Source organism: Schistocerca americana, chromosome 4, assembly GCF_021461395.2.
Source record: "Schistocerca americana isolate TAMUIC-IGC-003095 chromosome 4, iqSchAmer2.1, whole genome shotgun sequence".
NCBI classification, from domain to species: domain Eukaryota; kingdom Metazoa; phylum Arthropoda; class Insecta; order Orthoptera; family Acrididae; genus Schistocerca; species Schistocerca americana.
Genome location: NC_060122.1, coordinates 133,449,135 through 133,455,032, shown reverse-complemented (window position 1 = coordinate 133,455,032; position 5,898 = coordinate 133,449,135). Strand labels below are relative to the sequence as shown.

General features: G+C 45.2%; 1 non-coding gene across 1 annotated transcript; it reads right to left on the bottom strand.

Moving 5' to 3' along the window:
- Window positions 1-5,376: 5,376 nt before the first annotated feature.
- Trnat-ugu lies at window positions 5,377-5,451 on the bottom strand. Its single transcript has one exon. It is a non-coding gene; the product is annotated as a tRNA-Thr (tRNA).
- Between the last annotated feature and the right edge of the window lie 447 nt (window positions 5,452-5,898).

Genomic DNA, 5,898 nt, shown 5'->3' with positions numbered 1-5,898 from the left:
TTGCCCGGCATGTTCGGAAAGACTCCACCACTTGCGTTTTCCACGCCATGCGTCAGTAACTCCTCACGTCAAACTATGACTTTTCACGACGTTAGATCTAGCAATACTGGTAGGACATTTTGTGGATTCGCTAAACAGACAGGCCGTGACAAGAAATTGATGTTTAAACCGGCGGCGGCAGATAGTTTTCTCTCTGAATCCTATATATATTTCCTGGAGCACGTAGTGAAGTCGATAGCCACTACATAGAACGCGCCGCTCCGCATGTTCCGTACTCTTAAAGATATCAAAGTAACGTCGATTAGGCGCTGTATTCGCTGATCCGAAACATTGCCGTAGTTAAGGTTGAATTACTTATTACGGGGATGGGTCAGCCTGTTTTCTAGCGTGGAGAATCGAAATGGTTCAAATGGCTCTGAGCACTATGGGACTTAACAGCTGTGGTCATCAGTCCCCTAGAACTTAGAACTACTTAAACCTAACTAACCTAAGGACATCACACACATCCATGCCCGAGGCAGGATTCGAACCTGCGACCGTAGCAGTCGCGCGGTTCCGGACTGCGCGTCTAGAACCGCGAGACCACCGCGGCCGGCGTGGAGAATCGTCGACAGGCGTTGAAATAGGTTCCAGTCGGGAAGTATGATGGGACCTTTTGTCTTTCATGTTCTATATGAATGGTGGGGCAGACGATATTAAATGTAACTTCCGATTTTTTTGCAGACGATACTGTTAATGTACAGTGAATTCGCTATGTGGGGAAACCTGCGCTAACATTCAGTGATATCTAGATAGGATCTAAAATGGTGCAAAGATTGGCAACTTGCTTTCAGTGTTCGTAAGTTTAAAACAGCCACATTGATAACACCTCATTATTGAAAATTGACGATCTCATTTAGAGAGGAGCGATAGTTGCAAAGACATTGGACTAACATTCGAGAAGAGCCTTATTAAAAACCCAGCACAGCCAACATAATCTTCTATTTCCCACATTGTTATAAAGTAGAAAGCTGTAAACATTCATCCTTTCGCACTCTTAATACAGTACTTACGAAAATCGAGTAGATTCTGATATTTGCTACAGTAGTTCTCTAGTCTTACTTCAGTAGACATGTTTCAACATAGGCAGTTTCCTAGCTTAACATGTATATTGCCATACGGTAGCCTCAGACATTAACTTCTTCTTTCTCAGCGATTAAAATTACTCCCAAGTTGTGGAAACAGTCTTACGCATAATTTTTCGGACATATCACAGACTGCTGTATCTCTACAAGTAACGGGCAATAAAGCGCTAAGAAGTGGATGTTTCACAGAAGGTGATGAAACGTACACGAGAAAAGTAAAAGGGATAACACAGAATTTCTATACCAACATTTCTCTCTAAGAACGGAATCCCAAAATACGAGTATTTTAGAGATCTAAAAGGCATAGATGGCGGAGCTCAAATAAATGCCATATTTCTTGTTACAGTACCCTATCTGAGTATCTACGATTCACCCCGCTACTGCTGCCCTTTGACGTGTATGTGCTTTTGAAGTTAATGGTACAGTGCAGCGGGTTCCTAAACGTGCATCCGAGGCACAGTGGCTATTTCTGTTTCCCAATCCAACACAGAAAAATACTGAGCGAATGTCTAGACCAATATGGCAAGCGATGTAAACCAAAAATGTCATGCGTGGTCTGCGGTAAACTTTAGTGTTTTTGTAAACCGCAAAACGGAACCTAATAGCTTTAGTTTTGTGCTGAGCCTTAGGCGTAGCCTCCACCAGACAAGCAAAATGATTTTCTTCTGTTTACTTGTATCCCTAATCTTGCAGCATTTGCACTGCATCTCATGAACGTGAAATAAACTTTGCAAATATGGCTGTACACGAGAACGATGTCTCCTTAACGATATGCTGTATACTGATGCACTTTATACTGAATTATCACTGGAGAATGACATTCATGCCGAAATCGTGATTAGGAAATAAATAGAGTAACAGTGCAGGGGAAACATGTCGTTTCTGAAACAAGGCAAATCATTAGAGAAGCACAGGCTGTAATCAGTATTCGTGTCAACAGAGGGCCTCGCAGTCGCGATTCTTCAGTTAGCCTCACCCGGCCTCAGCGACGTTAAAACTGCACGAGCGGAGAACACTGGAATTAGCCTGCCATCAATACGTACCTCAGGCGCACGGTGTTAATTCGCACTAATGTGTCGCCGTAAAGAAACGATGGAACAAATGCTGTTATTTAGCGCCTTTCGCCGAAGCTATTAAGTCATTAAAACGATGTACGTGATGGAAAACAGAGGAAACAAAAGAGATTCTTTACTTGTGCAGTAATCACAGTGTGGAGGCTTCGACAACGACCTCCCACCGTAATTCTTCTCTCGAGCAAGGACCATTAATCCTTCCTGAGACGGAATAAAGAACGGTGCTGCATTCCGGAAAATATAAGGCATCCTTCGAAAGGCGCTAATATGTTCAAATGTGTGTGAATTCCTAAGGGGCCAAACTGCCGTGGCCATCGGCCCCTATACTTGCACACTGCTTAAACTAACTTATGCTAGGAACAACACACACACTCATGCCCGAGGGAGGACTCGAACCTCCGGCGGGAGGGGCCGTGCAATCCGTGACATGGCGCCTCTGACTGCGCGGCCGCTGCGGGCGGCAAGCGCTAACGTGTTTCTAGCGGTTTGTCTCGTCGAAATATGGAAGAAAATGTATGAAGATCCCTGCTACAACGCAGTCATTAGATGGCGTTCGGGTAAGAACAGAGGGATAAACTGATATGAGATGTTCAGGGATCATTTTCTTAGAGTGAAATATTAGAATGGAAACTCTGTGTTATTCTTCTTACTTTTCTCGTGTACGTTTCATCACCTTCTGTGAAACATCCAATTCGTAGCGCTTTATTGTCCGTTACTTGTGCAGAAACAGCGGTCTGTGATATGTCTGAAAAATTATGCGTAAGACTGTTTCCAACAGCTTGGGAGTAATTTTAATCGCTTAGAAACAAGAAGTTAATGTCTGAGGCGACTGTCTGGCAATATACATGTTAAGCTAGGATCCTGCCTATGTTTAAACATGTTTACTCAAGTAAGACTAGAGAACTACTGTAGGAAATATCAGAATCTACTCGATTTTCGTAAGTACTGCATTAAGAGTGCGAAAGGATGGATATTTACAGCTTTCTACTTTATAACAGTAGAAACGTTCTTTCATAGTACTTAAAGTTTTAAAGCGCTAAAGTATGGTGCTTTAGTGTAGCGGCACACCGTGTGATGTGTGTTAGGCTGAGCCGGCCGGAGCGGCCGTGCGGTTCTAGGCGCTACAGTCTGGAACCGAACGACCGCTACGGTCGCAGGTTCGAATCCTGCCTCGGGCACGGATGTGTGCGACGTCCTAAGTTCTAGGCGACTGATGACCTCAGAAATTAAGTCGCATAGTGCTCAGAGCCATTTGAACCATTTTTTGGGCTGAGAACAGGGAGGGCCACGAGCATGTAGCGCCTACTCCCTGGGAAACTTCCACCCGCGGAGAGCACAGAGGTGGTACATGCGCGCTGCATACCACGCCGTCATCACCCCCTATTTCCACGACCGGGTGAGATATAGAGTGCGCTGGGTAAGATGATGGAATCGTACCCTGGAGGATCGGTTGAATCAACCTGTAATAAGACAACTGTCTTTTAGCGCCTGATGTACTGTATTTGCATAGGTAGATCTGTACCACAGAATGAAGTCTGCCCCGATATTTATCCATCCTATCAACTCTTTCTTTCCACCTGTCCTACTCCGCTTCTCTATCCATCTTTCCTCATCTCAACCGCGCCGCACGAATGGCCGAGCGGTTCTAGGCGCTACAGTCTGGAACCGCTCTACCGCTACGGTCGCAGGTTCGAATCCTGCCTCGGGCGTGGATGTGTATGTGATGTCCTTAGGTTAGTTATGTTTAAGTAGTTGGGTTGGGTTGTATGAGGAAGGAGACCAGACAGCGAGGTCATCCGATTAGGGAAGGATGTCGGCCGTGCCCTTTCATGCCATCCCGGCATTTGCCTGGAGCGATTTAGGGAAATCACGAAAAACCTAGATCAGGATGGCCGGACGCGGGATTGAACCGTCGTCCTCCCGAATGCGAGTCCAGTGTGTTAAGTATTTCTAAGTTCTAGGTGACTGATGACCTCAGAAGTTAAGTCCCATAGTGCTCAGAGCCATTTTCTTTTTTTTCATCTCATCCGCTCTTGGTGCTACTACCACGTCCACACACCAAACTAACACCTGCCTTCATCTCTATATAGATACCCCCCCATCGGACCCCAATCTTTATATCCACACCTTAACGTTTGCCCTCCCTAAAACCGTTTTTCCCAGTTCAGGGCCATCATCTTTTTAGTGAAAGTGCAGCGTTCCTGAAACATGTTTTAAATAAATATTTTTGTTTTTATCTTCACATTTTACTCTTCTGATTTTAACTTAAAACAAAAAAAATCAACAGTTTTATGTAAACACAATTAAAATTGCAAAGTTTATATACTTTTAACAGAGTTGCAAAACTTTTTACCTATTAAAATTTTTGTTTTGTCCTTATTTATTGAAGCTTTTGATTGAAGAACAGCACCTTGTACCGCCGGCAAATCAGCTTCCGCCGATATGGGCAATTAATAATAAAGGGAGAGAAAAATACATGTAGTCACTCTGAGGGAGGCAGCCAGTATAATGCGGCCGTACACCCAAAAGAATTTTATGGAAATGAGCATCCGTAATTCACGAAATCAAATGCGTAACACCAGATGTATGCACAGAATAATCCTGCGCATTACAGTGTCCAAATGCTAATGATAATAATGCTGGAAAAGTTGCGTCTACCACCAATATGGTGATGAAATGTGTGGACGTTGATTTTCGTGAAACTGGCAACAGGAGCACCTAGAGACGAAGGGCACGGCCGCGCCGGCGCCTCCATTGTGCGAGCAGAGTAAGAGAAAGGCGGCTGCGGCTGCGTTTTGTGCCGAGCGCGGCGGGAATGCCGCAGGAATGCCGTCGCAGTCATAACGCCAGCTGCCGGCCGTGGCGGATGGCGGCGGCAGCTCGCCCGTTTCCACACGGCGTCGCGCCTGCTCATTTGTCGTGCGCAGAATGCTCATATCCTAAGACAACACTTTATTTTCGTGAGGACAAAAGCATCTTTCTTCACCAACATCTTCTGTGAATGACAATTCCGATTATGTAACAAGTAGTAAACACTTCAGAGGCGGTTGGCTCATTTTCCTAATAGCACTTACAGCCAAGCCTTCCACTCCGATTCTTTAAATGAAATGATAATTAAATGGACACCCTAGCTGCAAGCAGGCGTTGATTCACTTCACTGGGGACATGCTGAAAATGTGTGCCCCGACCGGGACTCGAACCCGGGATCTCCTGCTTACATGGCAGACGCTCTATCCATCTGAGCCACCGCGGGCACAGAGGATAGTGCGTCTGCAGGGACTTATCCCTTGCACGCTCCCCGTGAGATCCACATTCCCAACATGTCCACAACACTACATTCGTAGTGCGCCTAATAGATGTTTGCCCATCATACTCATTACTCGTGGCAGATTAATCTACCAAGTCCTGTACGAGTTCGGGCATAGCGTGTGCGTTCGCACAAGAAGGTCAAAGGCCGGGAACCCATATTTTTAACTATATATGACGGTAGTATCCGTTCCTGAAAGAACAGTTACCGTGGATGACCATGCAGCTTTGCTAGAAATGAAATGATAATTAAATGGACACCCTAGCTGCAAGCAGGCGTTGATTCACTTCATTGGGGAGTCCCAATACATTTATCGCAGTATATTACCTCAGAAATTTTTATAATGGTGCAAGGAGGTTGCATACAGTGTAAAATGAACTGTGCTGCATGGAAA